The 19263-nt window shown below is 51.6% G+C and overlaps 1 long non-coding RNA gene across 1 annotated transcript; it reads right to left on the bottom strand.

Annotated features, from left to right (window-relative positions):
- Positions 1 to 7793: 7793 nt before the first annotated feature.
- LOC311583249 lies at positions 7794 to 19263 on the bottom strand. Its single transcript, XR_014774438.1, has 3 exons — positions 19066 to 19263; positions 17332 to 17455; positions 7794 to 8528 (listed from the first exon to the last, which is right to left on the bottom strand). It is a non-coding gene; the product is annotated as an uncharacterized lncRNA (long non-coding RNA).

Raw genomic sequence — 19263 nt, forward strand, 5'->3', positions numbered from 1 at the left:
AGAAGCTTGAAGCTGCCACTCACAGCACACCCACAGTCAAGAGCACAGAGATGAGCGAATGCAGGATCACTCGTTTGCCCCGCCTGCTGGTGTTCAGCTGCCTTTCTCTACACAGGTCAGGACCCCTCGCTCAGGGAATGGCGCTGCCCACAGTGGTCAGTCTGATCTAGACTCTGTTTCCGGGTGAGTCTCGATTATGTCAGCTTGGCAGTTAAAGCTGACCTTCGCAAGGGCTGAGCTGGTCCATGTCGTCCTTCCTTCCACACCAGTCAGCCCTGGCCAGAGACAGCGCAGGTCCCCTGAGCTCACTGGCCAGGTGACCTACCCTACTTAGCAAACTCCGTGCCAGTGAAAGACTCTGCCTCTCTCCCCAACAAAGAAAGTCACAGGCTGAGGACAACAGCTGTACTGGCTGGTTGTGTGTCAACTTGACCCAAGCTAGAGTCATCAGAGAGGAAGGAGCCGGATCCAGCTGTGAGGCATTTTCTCCATTAGTGATCAGTGCTGGAGGGCCCAGCCCATGGTGTGTGGTGCCGTCCCTGGGATGGTGGTCCTGGCCTCTATAAGAAAGCAGGCTGAGCAAGCCATGGGGAGCAAGCCAGTAAGCAGCACCCTCCATGGCCTCTGCATCAGCTCCTGCCTCCAGGTTCCTTCCTGTTTGAGTTCCCGCTCTGACTTCCTCCAGTGATCTGGACTGAAGTATGAGCCAAATAACCCTTTCCTCTCCAGTGTGCTTTTTGGTCACAGGGTTTCATCACAGCAATAGAAACCCTGACTAAGACAACACCCAAAGTTTTCCTCTGGCTTCCAATTCATGCACACACACGTATGTACACATGAACACGAACACACATATGCTCAAAGCCAATTATATAATGATACAAAAATACTCACTGGAGAGACCCAGGCGGAGTCCCTGGCGGCATGCTCACACAGCCCCTGATGACGACAGCTGCACACCATTCTGTATAAACAGGACTATCTTGTGCGTACAATTTGAGACGTGCCTCGTCGTCTCTATGAAATACCTTGTAGGTCATTGTATGCCAGTGTTTCCCTCCCCCTGCCCCACACACACCCTGGTTTTTTAAGACAGGGCCTTAAAGGAGAGATAAACCTGTTTTTTATGATCCCAAGTATGGGATCGGAACGGTCTTGTGAGAGAACAGGTGAGGTTAATCTACTAGGAGACCGACCGCCTCATGCAGGAGCTGGATTGTTGCCAGCTGAGACAATCCCGTGAACAGACTCTGGGAGGAGATATATAAATGAGCCCAGAACGGGAGGCGGGGCTTTCTGGAGACTTGGGATAGTTTTGGCTGTTCAACGCTCCACTTTGGGATGGGATGCTCCTAGGGAGAACTGCTCAAGGGAAGGCTTCTGGGCTCCAGCTCCTGCTGAATTCCGGGTTCTGGTTACCCTAGGTTCCAGCAGAAGAAATCCTGCTGATTGTGCCGGGAGAATCGCTCCTCAGAACTGATATCCTTACGGTTTTGTTGTTGTGTTCCTTAATACTCATTTCCTATGGTTTTGATTAGTTGGGTTATGAGTGGAGTACGCTCAGTTAATAAGTTATAATAAAATATATTGGTTAAGAAAATTGAGCCGACAGGGCCTTACTATGTAGCTCTGGATGTCCTAGAACTCACTCTGTAGACGAGGCTAGTCTTGAACTCAGAGATCTGCTTACCTCTGCCCCCCAAGTGCTGGGACTAAAGGTGTGCACCACTACACCCAGCCCAGTGTGTGTTATTTTAACAAGCACGCACTGTTCCATGGTAGAAACCTACCATGGTTCGTGTGACTTCCCCAGCCACTGTCTCTTCAGGGGCCCCCAGCTTCCCGCTGTTATAAGCAGTCACTTCATTACATACTACTTAGTCATGCATTTGCGTCCCTGGGCAGGTGTTTATTAAGGCTGAATTTTCAATTTGGAACTGCAAAGATAATACAAATATAAAATTACATAGGCAGTGTCAAATTTGCTGACAGGCGCATATACCAATAGATTTTTTTTGTTTTGCATGGGTTCTGGGAATCAGCTTGGGGTCCCTGTGTGCACCGAGCACTTGGCCGACTGAGCCGTCTCCCAGGCTCCCCAGTTTGTTTCTCTTTCTCAGCTCAGAACTTGTGTATTCTACCCAGTAGGCATTTTGCATAGCGACGCCCTTATCCCTGCCGTCTTTCTTACGTTCAGATCTTATATCGTCCTGGTGGCAAGTTGTTTTGAATCATTTGCCTTTTCCTTTAGAACACTAAGGTCTCCCCCCCCCACCCCACCCTACCCTGCCACACGCCCCCAACCCCCGCCCCTACTTACATGTAGGTCCATCCATCAGGAATATTTTCTATATACTAAAAGCACCGCGCCTGACTTCAGTCTCTCCGGGAGAGGCTGCCGAGCTGCCTGTTCGTGAGCCACCAGGATGATTCTGTTTCTTCTCTGACTCAGAATTCAGATTCCATCACACGTTCAGTTAATGCGGCGCCCCTCGCCTGCCTTCTGACACAGAGTCGCTGTTCTGTTAGTCTAACGTGGGTTTTAACTTTACGGCCTTCCAAGCCACTTAATTTTCTTGCGTACTAATTTTCTCGGGAAGTAATCCACAGTGTGTACAGCCGATTGGGCTTACAGAACTCACAGACCTGTCCTGCTGTCAGCAGTCTTAGAACGTCTTCACAGCCTACAAGGAAACTCGGTGGCCATAGCTACCCGGCTCCGCTTCCCCACCGAAGCCGCCCAGCTCTGCATGGCAACTTGCTCGCCTTTTCTCTGTGGGAATCACTGGTGTGTTAACCTGGCACCTTGCGCCTTGGTAACATGGCCAAGGTCCCCCAGGCCTCAGCATCACTCATGTCTGCTTACTTTATTTACCGTATTTCTTCTCGTTTTCAATATCATCACACACCTGGGTGCAGATCATTTTATTTACCCAGACCTGTGGGGCGCTGCCAGTGCCACTGGGCATCTATGCACAGGTGGGGTGCCCAGCTACAAGATGACGCCATGTTAATCTTCAGAGGACCTGGTAGACAACTTCTCCACTCTATTGGCCCAGTACCACACGAGGGTTCCCCTCCATGCTCTCCACAGTGTTTGGTACTGTCTCCCCCCACCCCCACCCCCCAATCCATAGCCATCATATGGGTGAACGGCTGGGAGTTGAGAAGGTAATGGTGCCCCGCGCTTATTCACACGCTGCGGGGGTCAGTGAGTCACCCATTGGCAAATGCATCCTGGCACCATGGTGGGACAGGCCTGAGGCAGACACAAGCCCTCTCTGGGGCTTTCCCATCTGCATCACTGTGACAGCTTTGACATGTCATCGAAACTGACTGACTTAGTAGCAGGACTAGTTTTGTCTTTACAGACTGGAACCGTTGTTCGACCCATTCTGTTTATTTCTATTCCCACGGACTCTCTTTCCCAGTATGGATAAGAAGAGAGCCCGCTGGGCCGATGGCTGTCAGGAAAGTACTTGTTGTGCCAGCATGGGGACCTGAGTTGGTTCCCCAGAACCCACCTGACAGCCAGGTGTGGTGGCACATGGCTGTCATTCCTGCGTGGGCAGGTGGAGGCTGGTGGGTCACAAAAGAGGAAGGTGAGGAGCGGGCTGCCACACTGTGGGCTGCCACACTGCGCGCCAGGAGCAGCGCTGTCTCTGTTATGTTCAGCCTGTGTCCTAAAAACTAGTGCTGAACCTTCTGGAATGGCTCATCTGGGTTCACGTGGCTGAACAAAGTTAATGATCTTATGATAGAACACAAGACCACGAGACATTAAAACGCAAAAACAGAGAAGTATTTTAATTTGGTGATGAATCATCCCCAAGAACCCGTTATCTTGGGCAAGTCACTGCATCCAAATTAGGATTTGTGTGTATTAGTGTGTGTTTGTGCAAGTGTGAGAGTGTGTTTATGTGACAGAGAGTGTTTGTGTGTATGTGAGAGTGTGTGCATGTTTGTATGTGAGTGTATGTATGTGTGTGTGTGAGTGTGTACGTGTTTGTGTGTGTGAGAGTGTGTTTATATGTCAGAGAGAAAGTGTGTGTGCTTTTTGCTATATATGTTGAAATACCCTCAGAGGCCAGCAAAGGGCAGTAGACCCCCTGGAGCTGTAGTTACAGCACCAGTGCCTGGGAACTGAATTCAGGTCCTCTGCAAGAGCTGCCATCTCTCCAGCCCTCACCTATTTTTTGAGACAAAGTCTCCAACTGAACCTAGAGCTTGCGGATTAGGCTGGCTGGCCAGTAAGTCCCAGGGATCTACCTGCCTCTGCCTCTCTGATAGTGAGATTACAGGCGTGCCCCACACTCCCCGGTTTTTGCTGTTCAGGGCCCATGCTTTCACAGCAGGCACTTTAAGGGCTGAGCCCCGCCCCTTCCTGCCATGCCCCGCCCCTTCCACCTTGCCCGCCCTCCTTTCTCTTGCAATGCAGTTTGTGGCTATGGGAGGACCACTTTTGAGTTGGTTCTTCATTGCGCCCCAAAGCCTCTTAAAGAAACATCTATGTCCTGGGCAGGAGCTTGCCCTGAGTCCTGCGAGTGCCCCGCGAGGGGAAGGGCTTGGCAAGCGCTCAGGCTATGTCTTCCCAGCACTTTAATGAAGGTAATTTCCTTACCAGTGGAAGGAGATTCCCCAGGCTAGTTGGTACCCAGGCACCTGGAGAACATATTGATGAGTCTCTAACTGCCTCGGCTTGCTGAGTTTGGCGACAGTCTTTATCGCAGGGAACGTTGCTAAGCATCTCGCCCAGCTGTTGCCCGCACCACCACCACCCTGCTCCATCCCCCGCCAGGAGCAATGCACTGGGGCATTACTCATCTCTTAGAAAAAGACCCTAAAAGCATCCCACCAGACAGTAGATTACAGGAGGCAGGCGTCCGCAAGAGAGGACTAAACAGTCCGTGGCGGAACAGGAGGACCCGATATGAACCCAGCTCCTGCAAAGCTTAATTTAGTTCTAGTTTTAAAATAGGGCTCTCGGCAAAGATGCTCTCGTAGGGCCTTGGCCTAATGAGCCAACACAGGGTATCTGAGGTGACGCTGAGCTGCTGTGCTGGGCTTCAGTGTTGGGCTCTTCCTGCAGCCTTAACTATGGCAGCGTTCCCTTCCGTCTTCTGAGGTGCAGAAACACAGAGGCCAGAGAGGCTGGGAAGGATCCCAAGGTCACGTAGTAGGATGGCTTTGCCGAAGAGAATAAACCAGAGCTAAGGGCTGGCAGGATGGGTCTGTCAGCTAAGGGCGTCCTGTTCCCCAAGGCCACGTGGCGACAGCCACACGGGGAGGTAAGAATGTCGGTCATGTCACACGACCGAGGGAGCTCTGCTTGGCTTTGAACACTAGCTCGAGTTGTTCCAGCATCTGTGCTTTTGAGAATGTAAGGGGTGTACAGGTGCATTTAGAGGGAACGTGACCTCCCGTAACTCCTGACTGTGTACCCGCTCTTCATGATTTTTGGGCAGCCCAGTTTAGGCAGTTCTACACTGGAAAAGAATATACATCCCTTGGAAAAGCAAAACAGTGACGTAGTTAGGAGCCACCAAATTTTGGGGTGTTGGAGGGGATGGCCCAGTAGTTAAGAGCACTGGTTACTCCTGTAGAGACGCAGGTTCAGTTTCCAGCACCCACCTAGAGGACACCCCATTGTAACACTAGTTCCAGAGTATCAGACGCCCTGTTCTGGCCTCTGAGCGCTACATGCATGTGGTGTGTAGACATGCGTGCAAGCAAAGCATTCATGTATGTTGTGGTTTGAATAGGTTTGGCCCCCATAGACTCATGTGTTTGGATGCTTGGCCCATGGGGAATGGCACTATTAGGAGGCGTGGCCTTGTTGGGGTGGGTGTGGCCTTGTTGGAGGAGGTGTGTCACTGTGGGGGCGGGCTTTGAGGTCTCCTGTGCTCAAGCTACACCCAGTGTGGCACACAGTCACAATTTGTTGTCTGCGGGTCAAACTGTAGAACTCTCAGCTCCATCTCCAGCACCATGTCTGCCTGGGTGCCGCCTGCTTCCCACCATGATGATAACAGACTAAGCCTCTGAAACTGTAAGCCAAAACCAATTAATGTCTTCCTTTATAAGAGTCACTGTGGTCATTGTGTCTCTTCATGTTCACGGCAATAAAACCATGGTGTTTTGAGGCCAGCCTGGTCTACAAAGTGAGTCCAGGACAGCCAAGGCTACACAGAAAAACTCTGTCTTGAAAAACAAAAACAAACCCCTTCTTTAAAAAGAAATGTAATCTCATGCCTTAAGAGCCCTAGAAAAGCGGCTGTGATGGTTCAGGAGGGAACGGCACTTGCTGTCAAGCCTGAGCTTGACCTGGGACCCACATGGTAGAAGAGAGCTGACTTCCACTAGTTCTCCTCAGACTTCACACACACACACACACACACACACACACACATACACACACACACATACACACACACACATACACACACACACATACACACACACACACATACACACACACATACACACATACACATACACACACACACATACACACACACACATACACACATACACACACACACACATACACACACACACATACACACACACACATACACACACACATACACACACACACAGGTACATATACACACACACACACACACACACACAGGTACATATCCACACACATGCTCTCACACAATTGCGCACATACAGAATTAATTAACTAGTTAATGTAAGGAAACATTTTAAGACCCCTGAGAGTGCAGCATCCCAGACTGATTTAAGAACCGCCTTGCTTGAGAACTGTGCTCTGTTAAAATACCGAGTTCCCCCACTTTAACTAAAAAGAGTGAGGCTAGCCACTCCGCACCCTCTTGTTAGCGGCTGTGAACAAATTCTAAAAAGCCTCGGGTCCATGCACCACGAGCTGAGCATTTGACAGACATATGTGCGTGGCTCTAACGGGCACATTGATGATGAGCAGGTGCTCATTTGCTCGGCAGACGTATGCTTAGGTGAGTGTTGACGTAAACCCACAGGCTGTGGGGACTGGACGCCCGGACATCTTCTAGTCTTGAAATTGAAGGCTGCACACATTTCTTGCTCACTATGTCTTCGGTTTTGGATTCTTTCCTGCACAGACTTTCAGGGCCATAGTCACCAAGGATAAGCAGATGAATGTGGAGTGTGTGTGTGTGTGTGTGTGTGTGTGTGTGTGTGTGTTTGTGTGTATGTGTGTGCATGTGTGTGTGTGTGTGTTTGTATGTGTGTGCATGTGTGTATGTATGTGTGTGCATGTGTTTTTGTGTGTATGTGTGTGTGCATGTATGTGTGTGTGTGTATGTGTGTGATGCATAGATGTATATAGGTGCACATACATGGAGAGAAGTAAGAGGACAGCTTCCAGTGCCTTTCGTCAGGAGACATCAATCATGGAGTTTTGTTTTGTTTTGAGATAGGATCTCTCGTCATCTTGTCAATTAAGCTGGGATGGCTGGCCCGCTAGCTCCAGAGATCCATGTGTCCCTCACATCCCCAGGGCTAACATTGATGGCATGCAGCACCACCCCCAACTTTTATGCCGGTTCTTAGGAGTGGAAGCCAGGTCCTCATGCATGTGTGGCAGGTACTTTACTGTGTGAGCTGTTTTCCCAGCCTGAGGGACTGGAGCTTTCCGGTTATCCCAGATCTGAGGCAGCAAGCATTGCATCTTCCTTCGGAACAACTGACGCTCACAGATGGAAGGACGAGGTGGGAAAGGCTGGCTGTAGTCAGCTTTAACTATCAGCTTGACAGAGTTTAGAGCCACACGTGGGCGGAGTCTCAACTGAGGGATTGCTTAGTGGGACGTGGCATGTCTATTGGAAGGTTTTCTTTCTTTCTTTTTTGTTTTTCAAGACAGGGTTTCTCTGTATAGCCTTAGCTGTCCTGGACTCACTTTGTACACCAGGCTGGCCTCAAACTCACAACAATCCACCTGCCCCTGCCTCCTGAGTGCTGGGATTAAAGGTGTGCGCCACCACGCCTGGCTCATTTTTTAAAAAATAATTTTATTTTATTTCCATTGGTGCTTTGCATACACGTATGCCTGTAGGAGGGTGTTGGATCCTCTGGAACTGAAGTTACAGGCAGTTGTGAGCCGCCATGTGGTTGCTGGGAATTGAACTCAGGACCTGTGGGAGAGCAGCCAGTGCTCTTAACCACTAAGCCATCTCTCCAGCCCTGACTGTTATTTGATGAGGGTGAGCCCAGCCCAGTGACTGTGGGCGGCACCATTCCCTGAAGAGACGGTCCAGGCCTTGGAGTAAAGCCGCTAAGCAGTCCGCTCCGCGCTCCTGCGTGGATTCCTTCCTGATTTCCAGCAGTGATGGTGTGGGACCTGGAAATAGAAGGCGAGGAAACCCTTTGCTTCCTACGTTGCTTTGGCTCCTGGCATTCGTCACAGCAGCAGAAGGAAAACCGGAGCGAGGCTGGAGCTCAGATGCTCTGTCAGCAGCAGACCCTGCTGCCTCCTTGTCACCAGCTTCCTGGCTCAGACTTCTTGTTTCCAAATGCCCCTGCATCTGGAGGAAGAAGAAATGGGGACCTGTCTTAGGAACAGTAGCTTGTTGACAAATGAGGGTGGAGTTGGAGAAAAAAAAAACGGAAGAAAGACAGAAGGTCAGTTCAGAGGTCAGAGGTCACAGGGCAGAAAAATGTCCTCTGGAAACCCAGCAGAACAGTCACCACACTGTGAGGTACCACTTAGGAAGCCCCAAACGTGCCCTGAACCTGACCCTGGAGGCTCATTGAAGCAGCCAGGAAGGAAGGCCCTGCCCCATGAGGGTTCTGGCTAAAGCTTCCAGGAGGAGGCCGGCTGGGCTCCCGACGACGAGGATGGATCTGGAGCAGATGACAAATATCAACGCCCGCTGTTATTAACTGCAGCCGCATTGCTCCTGGGCGGGTTTATTTTTATTTTATTATTTTGATTCTTTTTTTTTTTCCTGATATATCATCCTGATCTAAATCAGGAAAATATGTTCTTACTTCTGGAGCTGCGCCCCTGCACTCTGCAATGAATGGCGCTCCCCCTCTGACAAAGCACCTGGCTTCTTCTCGGTTGGCAGGTGAGTAAATTGGCTTTTACTAGGTGCCATTAAATACGGTCTGGGCTGATTTAGTACCTGCTGCCTTGTATGGAAGTGGAGTACATAACACTCTGGGCCAGCAGCATCCATCTTTTGATGTTAATTCATTGCCATCCTCTGGGCAGACAGACAGCCGTGTCGGGGAGACTCCAGCGGCGTGGATAGCTGCGTCTGTGGGTGTCAGGTAGGGTGCCTCACTTTCTCGGCCTGTAGCAGCATGTTTGCCTCTTTCCTGTTGAGGCGCATGGTGGCTGAAGAACCCTGCAGGAACCCTGGGCTCCCCGGGTGCTTCTGGACCCAGCCAAGCAGGGAGGGCTCTGGCCATCCCTGAGCAGAGGTGCACATGGCTTCTTCTCTGTCAAGGCCACGGTCCTCCCTGCACTTGTGTCTCTGACGCCCACAAGTGTCTCCTCACCACAATGTAAAAAGAACAGCATCTGGAAGGTGGGTAGAATTATTCCTTCCTGGAAACACCCTCCCAGGCTGGCTCAGAGGCCTTTTCCTCTGCTTGAGTTGATTCAGGCTGGGGTGGCCTTTCCTGTGGTGTACCGCTGAGTCACCCAGGCTCCTGTGAGTGGCGCAGGAGTCACCCGTTCGCTAAGTTGGCCTTTGGTAGAATCCCGGCTCCATCAGTTCCCAGTCAGGTGTAGGCTGGAGTTCTCACACATGCTCACTCCTGGCTCCTGCCCTTGGCTTAGCCGACCAGCCCTGCTCACTCTTGCACGCCCGTGAGCCTGCATGACACACTGCCCACAGGGGCCTTTTCCTCTCCTGTCTGCCTGTGGACACACCGCGCCTGCCCCCCCACAGACAACACACCACTTCTTTGTTTCCATACTGCCTGCGTCTCTTCCTCGGATTAGCGAACCCTGTTTTTTTCTTGTGTCTCCTGCCAGGTTCTCAGACCCCAGACAGTGGCCAATACTGGGTGGGTATGCTGGGAGAAACCAAGAGATGATGGGGAACCTCCCCTGTTCAATTGGCTTTGATAAAAATAAGAATAAATGCAGTAACAAGAACGGCGCGGAGGTCTGGGTCACTGAGGGCTTAGAGCCCGCCACGGGGCTGGGGAGATGTGGCTCAGTGAGTAAAGCTTGAGGGCCTGAGCGTGGATCTGCAGCACCCACATAAAATGTTGGCCTGGGATGCCTGTAACTCTGTGCTGCAGGGAAAGGTGGGGACAGGCAGATCTCTGGGGCTTATTGTCCCCGGATACTAACCAAGTTCAGTGAGAGACTTTGCCTCAAAATAAGACGGAGAGCAACTGAAGAAGCCATCCAAACGTCAGCCCCTGGCCTGTACACATGCATGCTCAGGTGCACACATGGGACAGAGCATGGGAGGGAAAGAGGGGGGAAGACAGATAGAGACAGAGAGACAGAGAGAGAGAGAGAGAGAAACAGAGAGACAGAGAGAAGCATAGAGAGAGAATGCCAGGCCACGAGAAGAAAAGATATTTATTCTAAAACAAACTTTGGAAAGTGGACCGAGAGGAAGGAGTGGAGCGGGCGTTCGGGGAGAGCCGAAGGCTGGAAGAGCGTGGGAAAGAGCCAGGTCGCTAAAATGCGCCATAAATCACAGTGGGGCTATTTTCACCTCCATTGTCCTTCTTTGTGTTCCTGGCACCAAACAATTCATCATTCCTGTTTCATATTACGGGCAGCGAAAAAATAGCACTTGGCTCAAAGTTTAGGTGGGGGGAGAGCAGCTCAGAAGTCACAGAAAGCTGTGGGAGCTGGAGAGCGGTGTTCTCCGTGGCAACCTCACCCCTCGCCTGCAGGTGTCTTCCTGCTGCACTGCTGAGGAGGGCCGGGGCGATGGGGCTGAAGGCAAGGGGGCGCTTCGAGACACCCCACAGCAAGGCACATCGGGGGTTCAGTGGGTGCAGTATGTTATAAGCGAACGTGCTCAGGCCACGCACAGGCCCTTCCCCAGCAGAACCTCCTACTGGAGAACTGATGTTAGACCCCAGGACCTTTCCCGCGATGACCACTCCACCACGGGAGGCCACCGTTCCCTGCAGAGACAACCTTGGGACTTCATTTGGGAGTTACTTAGCCTCAATGCCTAGGAATGCCGCCCTAAGCAGGCGCTGGCCTGTGTGCTCACCTCCGGGACTGGGACAGAGTGTGGCCACGCGTGGTCCAGGTGCTTACACACGTGTGAGAGGATGCTCTTGGTGCAGAAGGACCTGAGTGAGCAAGAGAAGTGGGGCTGGCAAGCGTGGACTTTGGGTCCTGAATGTGAACGCAGGCTTTCAGGACATTTGTCATTGAGTCTGAATTCAGCGGCACAGGATTCACCCCTGTAGAACCTAGAGAGCCATCTCAAGTGATAACGTATTTGTGCTCAGCTCAGCAGCATCTGTGTTAAGGATCTTAGTAAGCATGACGTGCTAGCACACACTTGCAATCCCAGCTCTGGGGAGACAGAGGCAGGAGGATTCCTGGAGCTTGTGGACCCAGGACATATGATTCACTCCAATATTTGATTTTTTTTTTTTTTTGAGATAAGGTTTCTCTGTGTAGCCCTGGCTATCCTGGACTCACTTTGTAGGCTGGCCTCGAATTCACAACGATCCGCCTGCCTCTGCCTCCCCAGTGCTGGGATTAAAGGCGTGCGCCACCACGCCCAGCTCCAGTATTTGATTTTTGAGACTGGGCTTGCTATGCGGCTGAGGTTGGCTTTGCACTCTAGATCTTGGGATTATATCCATGTTCTGGGGTCATTTTGAAAGAACAATTACAATTGCCAACGTGGTTCGTGGACCTTGCAGTGGATCTCAGTGTCTCAGCCGACTCAACTTTGTTACTCTGACGCCGTGTTGTATAGACTTTGGCTTCTGCCTGTCCAGTGCATGCACTCACCTGTTTTCTCTGTGTAGGAAATTCTTCACCCACATGTAGCCGGATGCTGTGGGTGTTGCGTCTTCCACAGTCCTTGATACCCATTTGAATCTTGAAGGCAAAACATGCTTGAATCCCACTTCGCCGTTTGTACTTTGGTGTAGGTAGCCCAGATGCTGTGACACACTCAGATTTGGGTTTTGCTTGTATATGTGCATGTTCCATGTTCCTGTGTATGGATTAGTGTGGTGATATGTTTGCGTGCACATGGTGGCCACGCGACCTTGTGTGTGTGTCCTCCTCAGTAATGGATCCACTTGTTTGAAGGCAGAGTCTCTCGTGAACCTGCAGCCACAGGTCGCGCTATGCTGGTTGGCCATAGAGCTCCAGGAATCGCAGTGCTGGGGTTACAAGTGCATGCTGCGCCCACACCCAGCATGTCTGGGTTCTGGGTTCATAAACACAGTGCGTGTTTATGAAGCAAGCACTTTACCAGTTGGGTATTTCCTCAGCCCCAAGAGACTTTTTATTTTTTTAACGTTACCATATATTCTTTGGGGGAGTGTCTATCATAAGGAAATATGAAAATCTTGCAATTACCAGGCCATCTGATTCCAACAACTTGGGCAGTTCGGGAACCTCAGCTCAAGGTCCAGAACACTTACAAACCCAGCCGTAGAAGCACTCGGGGTTAGGATGTACAGGCGTGACCATTTGGCAGGGAGGTGGGCAGGCACAGTATCAGATCCATCCTACCTACCCCTGCGGTGTGACAGAGCCATCCTGTGCCACCAGCCTGCTTCAGTCGCCACTCCACCACAGGGCCCCGTGCCCTCCCTGTGCCACTGCCGTCCCTCATGTTGGCTGAGTCAAACTGCCTCCTCCTCCAAGGTTCCTGGCCACTCCTCTCTGCGCCTTCCTTTCCCTCTCATGTCCATCCCTTGCCCGTTTCAGCGGTCACATAAGTCCGCACAGTGTCCAGATGGTCTTCTGCGAACAGCTTTGGGTCCAGGTGGGGAGGTGGGGTGAGGACAGGTGCCCAAACTAATCGGTTCCTGCTTCAGGCCGAGTCTTGTTGGACAAGTGTCAACGACAGTGCCTCGAACCCTCTGGGCGCTGGGCCCATTTCCTGCTGTCTATCAAGGCTGAAAATATGGGAATATGGTGGGCATATTAGGGGGCTGGGCACTGAGGGTGGGGTGCTACCATGCCCTTCCAAAGGCCTCTGAAGGCTCAATAGTAAGAATGGGGTGTTGTCTACAGCCATGCCCCTGAAGGAAACCAATCGCATTAGAACTGAGGCATTAAGACTCACTTTTTCATTCTCAGCTGGGCTTTTGAGATATTGCTAGTGTAAAGTATATGTGTATGTGTGTTGCATTCAATCATAAGTGTGCATGTGTACACATGTGTGTGGAAGCCAGAGAGTCAACCCTGGACGTCGTTCTGCAATCATTTTCTGCCTTTTTTTAATTTTAATTTTTGGACACAGTGTCTCTCGGTTTTAATTCTCCCAGTTTTGCTTTACTGATTGAGCTGGGCAGGTGGTCAGTAAGGCCCTGGGAGCCCCTTGACTCCCTCCCTAGTACGGGGGCTACACGCACGCTGTTCCATGCCTCGATTTTAAAATGCGGATTCACTGGACTTAACTCGGGTCTCTCTCTATGATTGCATAGTGAGCACTTTATTGACTGGGCCGTCTCTCCACTGCATACGTAGTATTTATTTTTCTGTATTTAAATGAGCATTGGGTTGCACCGCGGATGATTTTAAATAGTTTCTATTCTTACTGTCTAGACTTTCTGCCACAGGAGAGGCAGGAAGGGCATTCTAAGAGCTGGACCCCAGCCCCACCCCTGCCCAGTTCCGAAGGATTCATCTGAGAAATGGCAGGCATAGACTAGAGGCCTAGAGTTCAGGTGTTAAGTCTCCTCTGCAGGCTCCTATGTTTGAACACTTCATCTCCAGCTGGTGTTGGTGCAGTGTTTGGGAGGTTGTGGACTATTTAGGAGTTGGGGCCTTGCTGAAGGAAGTGGTCCCTGAGAGCAGATCTTGAGATTACAGCCCGGCCCTGCTTCCTGCACACCCTCTGCTTCCTGATCCCGGTTCTCCAACCAGAGCCACGAGCTGTTCCTGCCGCACTGCTTTCCCCGCCATGCTCGGCTGCTTTCCCGTTAGCCAAAATAAATAACGCCCTCCCCCAAGTTGCTTTATCCAGATCTCTATCACAAAGATGAGAAAAGTGGCCGACCCACGGGAGGGACAGAGGTGAGCGTGCACACGGCCCGTGTCCCTGGCGCTGGGGGTCAGGACATCCAGCCCACGTGCAAATGCCGATGCTCAGAGTCCAGGCCCCATCTGCTAGAGTGAGGATGCAGTGTGCTGTGCAGGGAGTGAGCTCAGCTCCCTGAAGCCAGCAGCGAAGCCAGGAGCCTCTTCTCCTGCCACACAACAAGCAGCCCCCACTGTCCCTGCCCTACGCTTGCAAAGGGCTAACGCGCGGGCACAGAGGTTACAGACCACAGCAGTGGAGTTCCTGGTTTACGCCACCTCGGTGCCAGGTCTCCTCCTCACGAGGATTTTTGCGGTCTGCTCCACCAAAAAGCTAAATGTCTTCCCACCGGAGCACAAACCTCCTATCGCCTCTGAGTGCTACTGACCTTCAGAGTAGGGGTTTGGTTCTGGTTCCTTCTTAAGGGCTGGTTCTCCAAACCTTTGCTGAGTGCTGCTTAGTGGGGTAACCGCGCTTAAAGGCACAAGTCCAAAAGTGCAGGGACCCTGCCACCGGCACTGTCTAATCGGTACCCAGGCTTCACGGCCAACGCGCCCTGAGTAGAACAGCCCTCCGTCCCCTGGAACCGTCCGTCGCCTCTCTCACTTGTGTCAATTACTGCTTGCAGGGAGCTTAGTTGGGTGAGGGCTGGTCACCTGACCAAACCAGACTAGGAGAAGAACGGTGTCCTGTCTACCCACCCAAGAGTGAGATGGGCATTGATTGACCTTTGACTTGAGTATACAGAACTGACGTGAGGAGGAAGTCAGTCTCCACAGAAAGAGGTGGGAAGCCAGTGTGCTGTGCAGGAAGGTGCACGCCTTTAATCCCAGCACTCAGGAGGCAGAGGCAGGTGGATCCCTGTGAGTTCGAGGCCAGCCTGGTCTACAAAGTGAGTCCAGGACAGCCACAAGGTGACGCAGAGAAACCCTGTCTCAAAAAACCAAAAGTGGAGAAAGAGGTGGAAATCTGAAGCAGGGAGGGGAAGAGAGGGGGGAAAGTGCAGGCGGCTGCAAGATGCAGCATGCAGGGCTCTGTGACGAGCCTGTTACATTTCTCATTACTGTCAGGCTCGCTGTGGTCCCTCCTCCAACTAAGACGCCACTTCCCTACTCTGCCTGAGAGTGGAAACCTCACTGTTTTAAACAAAAGGGAACAAGACTTTCACACACATCACCTTATGTTAAACTAAAAATCTTGATGGATAGATATCACTGCCTTAATTTTGTAAATAACAAAAACAGACCAAACAAAACAGACAAACAAACAAACAAAACCCACAAGCCTCTTGTGAACTCACACAGCTATGGTGGAGATGAAATTCCTTGATCCAGGATTCATTGACAGCAGTCTGTCCTGCTGTGTCCACCAAGCGCGTATTTCCTTCATGTGTGTATCCCCATCAGCTCTGTTTCCAGAATGTTCTCTCTAGCCCCCACCACCACTGCTCGGGCTTTAATTCGTCAGCTCAGCTGCAGATGGTGCCATCCGCTGGGACCCTGCGAGTTATTAACTAGCGTCAGCGTCCTCATCAGGGGCGGGCTCCAGCTGATGTGCCGTACATCCAGGGCTGCGCCCCACCCCACCCCACCCCAGGCAGCATCTTCTCCCAGACACTAAAGATGCAGGCTCCTCCTGTGTCTTGATGGAACCAGCCATCCCTGGTACTACATCCTGGGTAAGGATGCTACACGGGTTGCCAAAGGAAGGCCAAAGCTACAGCTGCCTGTAGCTCCCTTCCTCAGGCCTCCACCAGACCCTACGACACAGGGAACAGCAGTGGCAGCATCCTTGGTGACAGCCACAGAGCGGCCTCACGGTAATTATAGAGAAACGCTGGGGACAGGTGGCAGTGCCTGACTCTGCAGACACTGAGGCCGTTAGAAAGAGCTTGGCTGTTCCTGGGTCCCCTCTCCCCTTTCTTCCTGCCTTCTCACAGGGCATCTGGCTCCAGGCCCAGGCAGGGACCGGCAGCCTTGCTATTTTGGGCCCTTCCTGGCCAGCAGTCAGTACTGGGGTGGCTGAGCCCAGGCCGAGGAAAATCAGGATTTTTACATCAACATTTCCTTTTACTAAACTCTGTGTGTTTAAAAAAAAAGGGGGGGATTAATTAGAACTATTCAAGCAGGGATGATTTCGTTAAAAGAAAGTAAACAGGGGCCAGGAAAGCAGCAGGAAAAGGCACCTGCCTGCCACTAAGTCTGACAGCCTGAGTTCAATCCTGAGACCCAGATAGAGATAGGAGAGAACTGTGACTCATAAGTTGACCTCTGACCTCTACACACACACTGTGGCATATGTCTGCCCCCACACATACACACACACATACAAATAATAATAAATTAATACTTTTTTTTTTTTGGTTTTTCGAGATAGGGTTTCTCTCTGTAGCCTTGGTTGTCCTAGACTCCCTTTGTAGACCAGGCTGGCCTCGAACTCAGGTCAATCTGCCTGCCTCTGCCTCCCAAGTGCTAGGATTAAAGGCGTGCAGCACCACCCCCAGCATATATTAATACTTCAATTTTAAAATAAAAATAAACAGGAATTCCTGTGCAATGTCTTCTGCCTTCCACCAGGCCCCTGGTCCTCCCAGAACACCCACACAACATCCTCACTAACAGCCACATGTCGGCCACAGCGAGGGGCAGCCAGCCCCTGAGAGATCTGGGGGCTGCACATTCCAGCTTTGAGAGATCTTACGCTCGCAGAAATAACAGTGGGAGAAACTACATCTCTCTGTTAGAAATAGTATCCAGTGACATACATGTCTATGTCTGTCTGCCTTCAAGTACAAAACACTCTGGAGAGCTGTGTCACATGGCTGAGACCCACCGGGTCCAGTACCCTCCAAGCCATGGGCCCAGACCCACAACATGACAGCTCTCCTTGTTTTGAACACAACCTCAGATGTTTCCATAGTCATATGGTTGGGTGCGTCTGGACAACTGTTGGATGCTGTCCATAAGGAACCAGGCTTTTACTCTCCAGCTTTATCTGAAAGGAATGGAGCGGAGAGCTGGTGCCAAACATGGCCTCAGCTGACAGGCTCCGTGTCTGGCCAGAACCCTGAGACAGGGCTGTCTTTCACAGGCCCACTTGAGGCAAGGAGGTTACTCACGATGGAGATGACCTACAGGAAACTTGACTGGGAGCCGAGTGAGGAAAGGGCAGCGGTCTGGGCGTCCTCCAAGGTTCCTGTGGAACGTCCAGTCTCCAGGGAGCCTCGTGTCTCATTAACTTTCCTGAAGGAAACAAACGTGTCTCCCCTAAGATACTGTACAGACACTAGAGCAAAGGATCTATTCCCCACAAGGTCCACCTTGGTGAGCCGGTCATTTATCAAGGTTACCTGCAGGGAACATGGGTGAACCCCAAACTGCAGAAGCACAGAAGTCTCTCTCCTGTGTGGGGGCCAACAACTTCCTCCTAGCTGCATAGATGGGGTCCGTTCTGCTCCTCACGCAGCCTTCCTTACTGCTCTGTAATCCGTTCCCAAGGCCTTGGGCAGCCAGGCCAGAACTGTACGCAGCTAGGGAGGAACAGGAGAGTGGCTGGCTGGGGGTCTAATGACTCCCCAGGTGCTCCTGGAGTGGTAAGGTCGGCAAGTGCAATCTCGAGCATCTCTTGTAAGTAGCTGTAGCTGCTCTGACGAAGGGAGAGTTGGTTGTTGTGACCAGGGGACAACGCTCCCCAACACCTCGATCTTCAAACACTCGCAGGAAAATGATAGCATATGAGCTCTTACAACAGCTTTCACAAAATCGAATCCTACTTTCAACTGTCTGCGTTCATCTGCTTCTGGACTCCTTTTCCAAACTGCATCCTAGGAGGATTGTACTCCTGTCTCCTGAGGCTCAGGCAGGCCGAGGTCTGACGGCACAACCCATCCTCCCACGGTGCCCACTGGCTTCTCATTTCTCTCTCCTCAGGCACCTCACTGGAGTCCAGAAGGCTGGGGCACAGCAGGACCCCTTCCTCTAGGCAGTGGAGCCCCCAGTGAACATCTGCCTCTGCCAACTGGCTGCACAGTTGGGTGTGTGGGATCTGTTCTGCTGATTTCTCTGACCCCCTCCCCCGCCCCCAGACAGCAGGCAGGGTTCCGTACCCCGGGGGACTAGGAGCGCATGCTGAGTGCTCGCCATACCGACACCAGGCCACCACCAGCTCCTCAGCTGTGTAGCGGGGACCCTTCCAGCCTGGCTGGAGCAATGAATACACACACACACCGCAAACTGAGGCTTCTCTCGGGATCAATTTCTACTTTACATTCCTGAATCCACAGCAGAGGCTGTCACCACAGGCTGCGGCATGTCAGAGCCACGTGTTATCCTTTAATCTTAAGTGTCAACTTAATTGGATTTAGAATCTCATGGAAACACACTTCTGGGTGTGTCTGCGAAGTTTTCAGAGTGGTTTAACAGGGGAGGAGGGGTCCACTCTGAAGATGGGAGATGGGGAGCATCATACCGTGAGCTGGGGTCCTCGACTAAGCAAAAAAGAGAAAGCAAGTTGAGTACCAGGGTTTCTCTCTCTCACTCACTCATTTGCTCCCTCACACTCTTCCTCCCCAGCCTCTGCTCCGCACTCCAGCTCCTGATTACTGTGCCATACAGTTGGGTTTTTGTTGTTGTTGTTGTTGTTGTTTTTCCCTTGCAGGGGCCCCTGGATAATGCCTCCCCTGGCTGCACTGGAAGTCCCTGATAGACACAGGGTGGAGAAAGGTGGTGGTGGAGGATGGGGAGGGAGGGAGGGAGGGAGAGCAGCCATTATAGAGCAGAGGTGTTTGTAACCCAAGAAGTCCCTTTTGGGGATTCCTGTGCCCCCAAAAAAGGACTCCAGGCAGCAGGCTTACCTGTTTAGGAGTTTATAATAGAATGTAGCATTTCCAATTAGTTCTAAAATGGTTTGTTTGTTCCCAGTGACACGAACATCTTGGTAACTATCATAGACCGTGTAGAAAGCACAAATGGTACCCGGGGAGCTCTGTGAGGTTGGCGTAGGTCCCTGTCAATTCAGGGGACCTGGACAAACCACGTGTTCTGATAAAACA

The sequence above is a fragment of the Acomys minous genome (genome assembly GCF_964271855.1).
Source record: "Acomys minous genome assembly, chromosome: 14".
In the NCBI taxonomy this organism is placed as follows: Eukaryota; Metazoa; Chordata; class Mammalia; order Rodentia; family Muridae; genus Acomys; species Acomys minous.